The 12,376-nt window shown below is 38.8% G+C and overlaps 1 protein-coding gene across 7 annotated transcripts in view; it reads right to left on the bottom strand.

Moving 5' to 3' along the window:
• MIPOL1 (mirror-image polydactyly 1) overlaps positions 1–12,376 on the bottom strand; it is a 195,920-nt gene that overhangs the window by 145,667 nt on the left and 37,877 nt on the right. The window contains exon 1 of one of the 7 annotated variants that reach the window (XM_082761247.1): positions 3,621–3,743. The exons of the other annotated variants lie outside the window; for them this stretch is intronic. The gene's annotated coding sequence lies outside the window, so the exon portion shown is untranslated. Of the gene's footprint in view, positions 1–3,620; positions 3,744–12,376 lie in introns of those variants that run through there. 7 annotated transcript variants of the gene reach the window in all.

Here is a 12,376-nt window from a genome sequence, read left to right as displayed (position 1 = left end):
CTTGCTTTGAGGTCATTTTCAAATCCCGTTTGGAATTTGAAATAACACTCTTTGAAAAAGAGTATTAGCAAGCTGTAATTAGCAGCAAAAAAGTCCCATTGTGCATTCCTGGAAAGGATGAGCTAGAGGCTCATACAACTAAAGAACCTTGAGAATGCAAAGCACAAATTGTGTCAAATGGAAGAATGATCTGATTATAATGTTGAGTGTAATACGTAGTTCTCCTAAGCCTGGCCAGTAGATATTTTTAGGATACATTTCTGATATCAAGGTATTTAAATGGAAGAAGGATCTACATGACAAGAATACTCTTTCATAAAGCAAGAACAAGTAACTTTTAATTATAGAATTATATTAAAAATTACAAGGAAGAAGCCTAAAAAAGCTGAAAATGGAAAAAAAAAAAAAAAAAAAAAAAAAAGCATATATTATTCAAAGGTTGAGAAGACATGGTGGAGCTTTAGCTTATTTAATAAAGTTTCCAAAAATTTCGGATAAATTGTACTTTATATATTCTTTGATCCAACTTATTACTGCCTCCTCAGAAATAGTAAGAACTGTCTATGCACTAGCAATCATCTACAAATAGCCTGAAAATACACATTAATCAGTGTCAAGGTGTCGTGCTGCATATCAAAAAGAAAAGCACAGATTCCAAGTCAAAAATAAAGAAGCATGTCTGTAAAATCTGTTGACTTCCTAAAAGAAAGAATGGCACAAACAGTGGCACAGGCACAGAGAGATGGCTTCTTGTAGCTTGACTTAAGTTGGTTGAAAAGGTTTGCATGCAAAGCTGTGCATTACTATCTTGTGGAAATGTTTTTGTGCTCATGGCTGATCTATATTCTCTGTATCTACTTCAGTGTAAGTCCTCTTGAGTCTACTCTCACCATTCCTCTAAACTATAACCACTGGTTTTCATACTAGAAGAACAATAGTCAGCAGTGCAGCAGAATCTGTTTCTGAGTAGTAATAAACATGAGGGAACCATAACTTTATAAAACATTCATTTGTAAGTATAACCTAACACTGCATCCAGTATTGTGCTTCCAGTACTGTGATTGAAACATGTTTCTCAAATCAGATCCTTTCACAGCTAATGCAGAAATTGAACATAGCCACCTCGATTCTGAGCGAATGTTCACTGGCTCAAAATCCTGAAGGTTTGTGAGCATAGATTCCTTCAAAGACCTGTTACATTTTAAAACTGGATTTAACCTCTCGATTCTCCTTGTAGCATATAGCAAGGATGATCTCTAAAAGAACATGCATTAAAAAATCATTGTTTATACTCTAAGAATCTTCCCCAGCTTGGGAATTGCAACATACATGGCTAACTTCTGAATCCTCTCTAGTTATTACTATCTGAAAATCAGCCTAGTTTGAATTTTAATACTTGCAAAACATTTTATAGGGAGGCATTCACCTGGTTGAGATGTTTCCCATTTGATCTATATTATAAAGAACTGCCAGTCAAATAAATCTTCCTGTCCACTTCTCCTGTTTAAGACACAGTCATCTGTGTGTGCGTATATACGTATACATACACGTATATATACACAAATTAAAAATGTTGCAAATTATTCTCTCACATGCTGAAGGGCAAGCATAATGCTTCACTTGCTTTAACAACTTTTCCTCCCCTTCTCCTTTGGCCATCAACGTTTTCTATAAGCCACATACATTTGAAGTGCCTTGGGTAAAGCATGTTACATTCCCTGGAGGAATTCAAGCACAACATAACTGTTGCAACAACCAGTGACTGTATTGCCATAAAATTGCTCCTAGTTTAGGCATCACTTTCCTTTCACCAACAGCACGTGGAAGAGTTGAAGAAAAAACTTTTTGCTCTGTAATGCTAAAAACATTAGATGAAGTTATGTACCACATTTACACTGTTAACACGGGAATAATTAACTACATATTTTTTTCTCTTTTCACATTTTTTGTTTTTATAATTTGCTACTTTTAGTGCCAGGACTTTCAAGAGAGTCCACAGAATCACTGAAGTTAGAGGGACCACTGGAGATCACCTGATCCAGTGCCCCCTGCTCCAGCAGGGCCACCCAGAACAGAGTTCCCAAGACTATCTCCAGGCAGCTTTTGAAGACCTCAGTGGAGGGAGACTCTACAACCTCTCTGGGCAATCTGTTTCAGTGTTTGATCGCCTTTATAGTAAAAATAAAACCAAGACCTCTTCCCTTGTATTCAGATGGAAATTCCATCTGTTTTTATTTGTACTTGTTTCCTCTTGTCCTGTTAATGGGCATTACCAAGAAGAATCTGGCCACTTTTTCATTCCTTTCCATCAAGTACTTGCATATACTGAGAAGATCCCTCATCCCCCCTGGCCCAAGACTTCCCTTCTGCAAGCTCAGTCTCAGCTCTCTTGGCCTCAAAAAGAAAAATATCCACTGCTCTCTCCTCAGAGGCTAAGTCACCTCATTCTAGAAGGTTACCAAGTTGATTAAGCACGAGTTCACCTAAGTAAATTCATTTTCGCTACTCCCAGTTGCCACCTTGTCCTTCATGTGCCTGGAAATGGCTTCCAGGATTAGTTGTTCCATCACCTTCGCGGGGACTGAGGTGTTGCTGACTGGTTTGTTGTTCCCAGCATCATCCTTCTTACCCTTTTTGGAGACACGAGTGACATTTGCTTTCCTCATCCCTAGGCACCTCTCCCAGTCAACCAAGATCCTTCAAATACAATTGACGGTGGCCTCAGAATAACATTAGCCAGTGGGTGCATCACTTGTGGGTGCATCCACTAAGGCCCCATGGACTTATGTATGTTCAGTTTAAGTGTTACTTAACCTGATTTTCCTCAACCAAGGCTAAGTTTTCTTTATTCCTGACTTTCCCCTGGTCTCAAGGGGGTGGGACTCCTGAAGGTAGATCTTACCAGTAAAGACTGAGGTGAAGACAACATTGAGTAACGTGGCCTTTTTTTTTTTTATGTCCTTTGTCACCACAGCCCCTGCTGCATTTAAACCCTGGGCCAACATTTTCCCCCCTCATCCTTTTGTTCTTTAGATACCTGTAGATACCTTTCTTGTTTCTCCTCATGTCCATTGAGAGGTTCAACTCTAGGTGGGCTTTGGCTTTCCAAATCCCATATCTGCACAATCAGACGGCTTCTCTGTATTCTTCTTGGGCCACCTGCCCCTGCTTCCACATTTTGTATGCTTTTTTATTATGTCTGAGTTTAGTCAGGAGCTCCTTGCTTACCCGTACAAGTGTCTGACCACCTTTGTTTGATTTTCTGCTTGCCAGGATAGAGCATTTTTGAGCTTGGAGTAGGTGATCCTTAAATATGAACCATCTCTCTTAGATCCCTCTTCTCACTAAGACAATATCCTATGTAATTCTTCCAAGCAGATCTAAGATGATGATCTACTCTCCTGAAGCCCATGGCTGAGGTCCTGCTTTTTGCCTTGTTCTCTCCTCTTCATATATAGAATTGCCATTTAATAACAACTGCAGCCAAATCTACCTCCCGCTTTGTCACCCACGGCCTGTTCTTCCTTGTTTCTAAGTATGAGGTCCAGAAGAACACCTCTTTGCTGGCTCCTCAATCATTTGTGTCTGGCAGTTGTCATCAAAGAACTCCAGAAACCCACCTCAATCACTTGTGTCATGCTATGATCAGCCTTCCAGCAGATTATCAGCATCACTGCAGTCCCACATGAGGACCTGTGAACATGAGGCTTCTTCCACTGGTCCGCATAATGATGTGAACACCTGCAGATGAACTCCTGGTTAAATCCCTAGGCCTATAAAGATTGGGATATTTTATGCCCCCTTTCAATTGTAAAAGAAACCAGCTGAAAATAAAAGAATTTATCATGGGACTATACCTGTTTTGGCATTTATTACTGCTAATGCTGCTTCTTTAAGCAACTTACGTTTGCTGCACACCTTTTCATCCAAATTCAATTCCCTCAAGGACATAGGTAAGACTGAGAAGCATTACAGCAAGCCTGTAAGTGGCATTCCTGGAAACATTAGATGAAACACAGAGGCTCTGTTTTTCCCCCTGATGGCTTTGTGAAAGAGAGGAGGACAGCAGCCTCATCCCCTCTGAATTAGAAGCACTCTGCCTAAAGGCATTAAGGTTAGAGGGTTATTTGCTTGTTTAATAGAGCTGCAATTCTTTTATTAATTATTATTTTTTAAGTTTTATCAACATGCTAAATTTTTCAGTAGAACGATTTGGGGAAGATGTTTTGAACAGTCAGATCAATAAGCATAGTAATTCTTTTATTTTTAAAAACACTTCTCCATTTAGCCCGTGATCTACAGCACACTGTTCCCCAACACATGTAATTTAGACCTTGATACATGATAGATTCTTGTCTTCCTTTTAAACCAAGTAGCAATGCACGTCAGTGCTTTTCTTCATGCCTCCTGCAAATTGTATTGTGCACTAATTACCAATGCTGCAGAGACACACTGGGGAGTAAGTAGCATTTGCAATAATCAGGCTGCACAAGGAACATCAGAGAAAGCATACAATAGCCTTGCAAGCTTTGGAAAAAATGCTGTAGTTTTCATTAAGTGGTATCACCGCCATTGATTTTGGTTCTTGAGTATACTAAACAACGTATTTTCCATACAGAATTGAACAACTTCAGAAGCCCATATTAATATTTCACTATAGGGAGAAGCTGATCTTCTGTTTTATGTATTTATCTTGAATGAATACCTCATTCACATTGAGGGAAAGAAAGGCAAATGTTAGGAAGAAGGAATATAAAGACACTAGAATTAAAGCTGGGAATTGATTGTGATGGAAGTAGGGGGAAGATAACGCTGTCATGGCTTGAAATAGTAAAGCTAGGACAGAATTCAATGCTGCTAAGCTGGGAGTGGTTGAAAAGTCAAGTAAAAACATTAAACCTAACACATTTTCACAGAACCACAGAATTGAAGTGGTTGGAAGGGACCTTGAAAAATCATTGGGTCCAATCCCTCTGCCAAAGCAGGTTCCTTAGAGCAGGCTGCCCAGGGAGGCATCCAGACGGGCCTTGAATACCTCCAGAGAAGGAGACTCCACAACCTCCCTGGGCAGGCTGTTCCAGTGCTCTGTCACCCTCACCGTGAAGAAGTTCTTTCACATGTTGGTGCAGAACTTCCTGTGCTCTATCTTGTGGCCATTACTCTTTGTCCTGTTCCCACAAACCACTGAAAAGAGGTTGGCCAAATCCCTCTGTCTCTCACACCTCAGGTATTTATACACATTGATGAGATCCCCTCTCAGTCTTCTCTTCTCCAAGCTGAACAGACCCAGGTCTCTCAGCCTTTCCTCATAAGGAAGATGCTCCAGGCCCCGTATCATCTTTGTGGCCCTCCACTGGACTCTTTCCAGGAGATCCCTGTCTTTTGTGTACTGGGAAGCCCAGAACTGGACACAGTACTCCAGGTGAGGCCTGACCAGGGCAGAGCAGAGGGGGAGGATCACCTCCCTTGACCTGCTGGCCACACTCCTTTTTTATGCACACCAGGATCCCATTGGCCCTCTTGGCCATGAGGGCACATTGCTGGCTCATGGTCAACCTGTTGTCCACCAGGACCCCCAGGTCCTTCTCCTCAGAGCTTCTCTCCAGCAGGTCATCCCCCAGCCTGTACTGATACATGCGGTTTTTCCTTCCCAGGTGCAGGACTCTACACTTGCTCTTATTAAACCTCCTTTGGTTTCTTCCTGCCCATCTCTTTAGCCTGTCTAGGTCTCGCTGAATGGCAGCACAGCCTTCTGGTGTGTCAGCCACTCCTCCCAGCTTTGTGTCATCGGCATACTTGCTGAGCACAGATACTATTCCTTCATCAAGGTCATCGATGAAGATGTTGAACAAGTCTGGGCAACTGAAGGCAGCCACTATTTCTCGGAGCTTTTTCCTCAGAAAAGAGGGATTGGCACTAAGAGAGGCGAAAGTAGAGCATTAGGGGATCCTGCAGTATGGAAACTGATAATATGGAAAGAAGCATTGAAGATGTAAGTGCACAGGAGGCAGAGATTCACCCACAAGGCTAAGAAAGCAGTAGCCTCCCTTGTGCACCACACACCACGTTTAGCAGTCCCATCATCCAGCAGAAGCTGGATGGGCCCTTCCTCTCCCATCTGCACTTTTTAACATCCCACAAGCCAAAATGCTGTGGTCAGCTCAGATGTTTGCAGGAGGGATCTCTGAGAAATAAAAATAAAGGAAAAATCAGGAACAACAACAAGAACTGAACATGCATACATTAGTGCAAAATACATGGTTGGCTACAAATCTCCCTCTAGTTGATTATGGGGACCCTGGAAGCCCTTGTGGGTGCTCCAAGCCAGCTTCACTTGCTACCTCTATCTTCCAAGTATTCATTTTAAGGCAGTCTGTAGCACAGACAAAGCATGCTCTTGTCTACCTGCAAAAGACTGCATGAATGAACCCCTAGAGGGATGGCAGTAAGAAACAGAATAGGAAAATCAGTACAACCAGGAAGGAGGAGAATGAGCCATACAAGTTTTGGGAGAAAAAGCAAAGCTGACTGCAAATAAGGTAGCTTACTCTTCCTACATGATACTGTCAGATTAAAAACTTTTGAAAAAATGCAGAAGAAACCATGGTGCTACATTTGTGGAACTGACTACAAACTCAGTGACTAACCTCCCCTAAAATTTAGTGGTTAACAAACTAATTAATTGTTAACCTATAGTTTTTCTTCAGCTTTGATCTGTTTTGTTTTTCTTTTGTTTTTGCTTTTGTAAAATAACAAAAACTGAATTTCAAGTACCAAAGGAGAATAGTAATTTACCAATTAAAACAATCAAAGAAAGAGCCACCACAACCCTATACCAAAATAACCTATTCCCACTGGAAAGCAAGGACACAGTAAAGTTTAAAAATACTTCTTACTCAACCTACCTACAAACCAAGCATCTACCTCAACCTCCTGCAATAACTGTCAAGTGTGCCAGAGCTCTACTCAAGAGCTTCACCTTTTTATTTTTGCTAGACTAGATGGTCTTCTGTATTAACTTTCCGGTTATCTAGAGATTTTGTGCTTTAATAATATCACAAATTTCTGAAAAGGTGATTTTTGTTGGATGCATATATGACAATGCACACGTACTTGTGAATGTTTTAACAAGCTCTTCGGACAGCACTATACAGTTGCTGCATTAGCAAAAAGCAATCTGTACTTGCTTCATTTGAAAAAATGGATTATGGAATTGTCTTAAATTCATAATATCTAATGCCATTTGACTTGAATTCTTAGATAAAAATACATACAAATAAATATAAATTCTACATTAACGTTGAACTCAAAACTTGAACCTGATAACTACCAACTTTTCTAGCTATGACAAATTAGTACTGTGGCTTCATGAACTGAAAATGACAACTCAGCCTTTCTGCCAAAGACAAGCATCCATTCACTTGGCTGTATAACTACTGCAACTTCTACCAAACACAGTGCCTGTGAAAAGCTCAGATGACTCAACTGTTCACCGCATACTGAATGATTAAAAGGCATAAATCCTGAAAAGGAGTGGGAAGCACAAAATTAAAGGATTTTATAGGCATAAATATGCAAAGAAAGAAAATGAAGCTGGTGGGAGAAATCTAATCCTGCTCCTTGGCATAAGTGGAAAGATAGGAGTTGGTTTAGGATTTATGCATTTTCAGAGCTTCCTCTTTCATTCCTATTGAAGTTGACACAGACACAGCATACATGATTTACATGCATACCTCAAAGAGTATTCTATTATTTTTAACTTTTTGCTCAATATTTTTTAACTTTTCCACAATCTGCAAGCAAGTTTTCAGAGTTAATCCCATGGCAAGATGCTGCACTTATTTTCACGAAGAAAGTAATTCCTGTTTCTGGAAAACAATTACAAGAGCTCAGTACAAAAAGTACAAGGTCAAGATGTGTTTTCTCCAAAACAAACAAAAGTGCAGCTTTACTCACCTTTGGTTTTACTACAGATTTACTTATGTTAGCAATCACTTAGCCCCCTTCAATGCAGTGTAGTCTACTGAGAACCAATAACTTGCAACTAACAGCAAACAATTATCCTTTTATGACACACTTTTCCTAGTGTTTAAAAAAAATGGACAAATTATAAGGTGATTATTCAGTAAGATTCAAAGTGTCTCACTTGTGTTGCAAAGCAGAAATACAGTCACAGGAACCTAATAACATGTGAAAACTGAAATCCAAATAGTTTTGTAATACAAAGTTAACAGTCTTTATTTTTCAGTGCTCTGCCTAGCCAAAATGTCACTTATGAAAAGTGCCAAGGGCTTAGCACTTATGAAGAGGAAATCACCATATAGATGCATTGTACACTCAGTGCCCCAACAATCATAACTCTTGGCTATGCAGAGAGCACCATGGCCGAAGTGAAAAGGATGAGGCAACTCATAGTGAGACAGGATATGTGCTCTTATTTTACAAAACAAATGACAAACTCATTGAAATAAATGTTGAAAACAACATTTTCTGGACACTCTCAAGGTGTTTTGCAAAGGATACATAAGCACCATGATAGTAATTTTAAAGTGAGCAAGATTGATGCATACAGTGTGATTAATGAAGTAATAGGCTAAGGTCATCAAACAAGCCATGGTAGAAATAAAGCTGCAGAAATCCAAGGCACCATTCCATGCTGGATCTTGGAGGCTATGCTACCTCACTGGCAGCCCTTCTTGTTTCTTTCTCCTCCTCAGAGACCTGGAATTCTTTTTCTCCTCTGTCAGAGGGGCTTAAGGAAGCCTGAATTCTACAAAATGCAATTAATTTCAAATGGACTCCAAGAAAAAAAAAATCACTTTTACTTGTGAATGATAAAGTAGTGTTTATATAACCAAAAAATTAAGAGGAATTTAAAATAGCTAGGTTGGTATCCTTCTGCGCTCCTTTATAACAATGATCTTAATTCACATGACAGACTGTAGTATTTCTACATTAGAAGACAGATGTGCAGCGTACAGCATATACAAACTTCTTGTAATTCCAATAGTAGTCAGAAGAAATGTGTTTTTTTTTTTGTTGTTTTTGTTTTTTACATTGACTATGGTTTTAATACAGAAAACTTTTGAACAATTAAAACTGTTTTAGAAGTCAGTCAGATTAACAAAACAATGCAATTCAAATGCTCAATCATTGGCTACAGTTAAACATTTACGAAGTCCAAAATCAGTCAAGAAACCCAATGTATTCTCATTGGAACTTTATTGAAAAAGGTCTCTGCAAATGAAGTAAAAATAACCTATATTATATTTTGTCTTAGCTTGATCTAATGACACACACACACACAGGCCTGAAAATACCTTTTTGTCAACTAAAATACAGACAAAACTCAGAAGCTTAATGGTTCATTTTTTAATTCCTTAAAGGAATCTAAAGAGAACAGTGAATTCATTCTGTGTTAGCAATTTAAGCAGGGGTACATCTGTGTTACTTTGAATGCTTCTTTATTCACCTGTACTTGTGTGGAACCCTGGCAACACCCCTCATAAAGAAATAAATTGAGAGGGAGATTAAGAACAGTTGGAGTTATTCTGGCAAAGGCAATTTTTACAATTCTCTGAGGATTCTGATTATTTTAGTAATGATGTTTCCCTCATCTGTCTCTTATCAAGTCTTTTGCTCTCCTATTTTACATCTAAATAGCAATTGTGTACAAACTGGCGAATATTTAAAACAGAAAAATGCTTATAAGTCCTTAAAATATGTGACCAATCATTATTTGGGTAGTCACTGCAGTTAATCGTGATGCATTTATTAATGTGTAAATATCACATTTCCTTTGGCATTCCACTCTCCATTTGCCACTCATTAACGTATTGTTATTTTAAAATATTAGTCCCTGAGGAGACACCAGATTTTCACTGGATTGGTCTCACACTTGAAAAAGCATTTTTATATTCCGAATGCATCAAAATAGCAGAATCTCTAGGCAGATACGAAGTGGGATTCACTGAAACACAATGTTAGTTCTAATGGATGGATGATTGTGTTTGGTCTTTTGAAACTTTGAAGTATAGGTAAGTCTTGATCACACAAATTAATAAATCCTAAAGCTGGAGTTAACAATAACCATTACACCCAAATTCTGCAGCTTAGCCCAGCCAATTTTTCAAAAGGTCAGGTTGTGAACTGGAGAAGATCAGGGAGGTCCACCGCATAGCTTTGTTGCCAGGCATCTCTCGTCTGGATTGTTGCAGGCATTTATTAGTATTCGTCAGCAGACTCAACAAAGCAAACAAGAAATTCAAGCACGAATAATAAAATGAAATGCTGCTATATAACCCTTTGTCATTCAGCAAATATGGGACTTTTTAGCTACATTGTTCCTAAACCTGGGTTACTACTTTAATTTTTCTCCACAGTGCTGACTGAATGAGTATGCATGTGTGTTAAATGCAGAGCTCCCTTAACAACTGCAGGACTGCCATTTAATCTGTTGGTAGATGGACCATTTCCTGTGGGAACTCTAGCTATGATTTCCAGATCCACCAAATAAATCTCAGATTAAGATTCCAAATGAAACCTGCCTTTGGCAGATAAAAAATGTCAAGATGGATATAAACAGTAAAATTATAAATTATCTAGGTGTTGCACGATGACTTGATGTGCGTTTTTTGTTTACACTTTCCCCGATATCACAACTATACAAGGCATTCATCAAATGTCACACTTTCATAATATTGGAGGCATCATTAAAACTGTTTGGCTAAGGACCTTGAAGTGTTTAAGCAGTAGCTCAAAAGTATATTTGTGCAAAGTAGAAGAATAAATTTACATATCAGCAGCAGCTCATAAGGGATGGGTAAATATTCTGTTTATCTCTCATTGTAATTCAGGTTAGTTTAAATACAGGGTTTCAGGATATCATTACAGCCTATATGGAGTTATTACATAATTTCCAAACATAGTGTCTGCTAGAGTTTTACTAAGCATGCGGTGTTTATGTTTTCTAAAACAGCTAAAAACAAAGTAAGCCTTTCTATCCCATTTTTCTTTTGCTATTGTGATCTCAGACAATTGATTTTCACATATAACCCCTTCCATTATCTAAATCTTAATGATCCAGAACTCCCTTTTATCTAGGCAGGGTCATGTTTCCTGATGTCCATTAATTATAGTGAAAATTCGCTTATCCAAACGTACTCAACCTCCCCTACGACAAACAAACAACTAAGGCTTTTCTGAATTTAATATTCTGAACAAAATCCCAGAAAACTACAGCTTTAGGATTAGTTAAGAAAAAAATACTGTAATTTAAAGTGTCCGACTTAAGAGAAAGGTCACTCTGCATAAAGTACCAGGAAGACACCTTACCCACATACCCTCTACCTCAAGTAAAAGCTCTACTAAAGCTGTAGATGAACTCTCAAATGAGAGTCTCCAGTGCATTCCCTGGAGAACCAGAGCATGCTTTTTTTAATGGAATCCTTTGTTACGTTACTCTGAACTTAAGCTTCATTCTAGCTGTTAAAATACAAGCACCAAACGTTTATAAAGAAGAAAATAACCAAATTTCTGTACTTTTGCTAGGTCTTCTAAAAGGTCCTTCTGGAGCACCACATAATAATCACTGTGGGAATAAGCACTGCTCCTTCCTGGAGCACGTTTCAAAACATTCTGAATTTAGCTGCACTCAAACTTTAAAGAACTAAATGATTCAGTATGCACTCTCCCCATCTTTAGTGCTTGCAGGACTCAGCATAGATCAGGCACTACACATTTTCAGTGTATTGTAAAGGGTCTAACAAAATCACAACACCCCAATGAGTCAGGCAGATACCTGAGACTTCATTGTGCTTCTCATGAGGAATGTTTCTCCATGCAGACTGGCCACAAATGCACTGTATTTAACTATTCAAAATGTATAAGAAATGAAAGGGGGTGCAAAAAGGAGACATGAGAATTTATACACATGAAAGGATTTATGAGAAAGATCAAATAGCATTTGATGATTTTTCATTTGTTGTTAGCTCTTAAGTCATGGCACGCTATTCCCCCTTCGTCCACGCAAGATGTTTTCTTCATCTTTCATTCTTACTGTTGTTCAACATGAATGTTTATTAATGAGCCAATGTGATTGATCTTGCATGAGTCATACATAGGAATATTATTCTCTTGACCTCTAGTTCGCATCCAGTACTAGACAGAGAAACATGTTACCACCCTTGCCACTTGGAGATGGGCAGCTACACAGAGTATGTTTGATGCTGAAAGCAAAGCTTACATGGAAGACAAATCAAAACAGCAAGCACCATTCACTTACACAAGACAAATGCATACACAAACACACAATGCAATGAAGACTATTGTCTATGCATAAGCTTATTGCATACACTTGTGTCTGAGCAGCTATATA

Source organism: Aythya marila, assembly GCF_965140915.1.
Source record: "Aythya marila genome assembly, chromosome: 5".
Taxonomy (NCBI): domain Eukaryota; kingdom Metazoa; phylum Chordata; class Aves; order Anseriformes; family Anatidae; genus Aythya; species Aythya marila.
The sequence above is the reverse complement of the archived record's forward strand: the minus strand, read 5'-3'. Positions and strand labels throughout refer to the sequence as shown.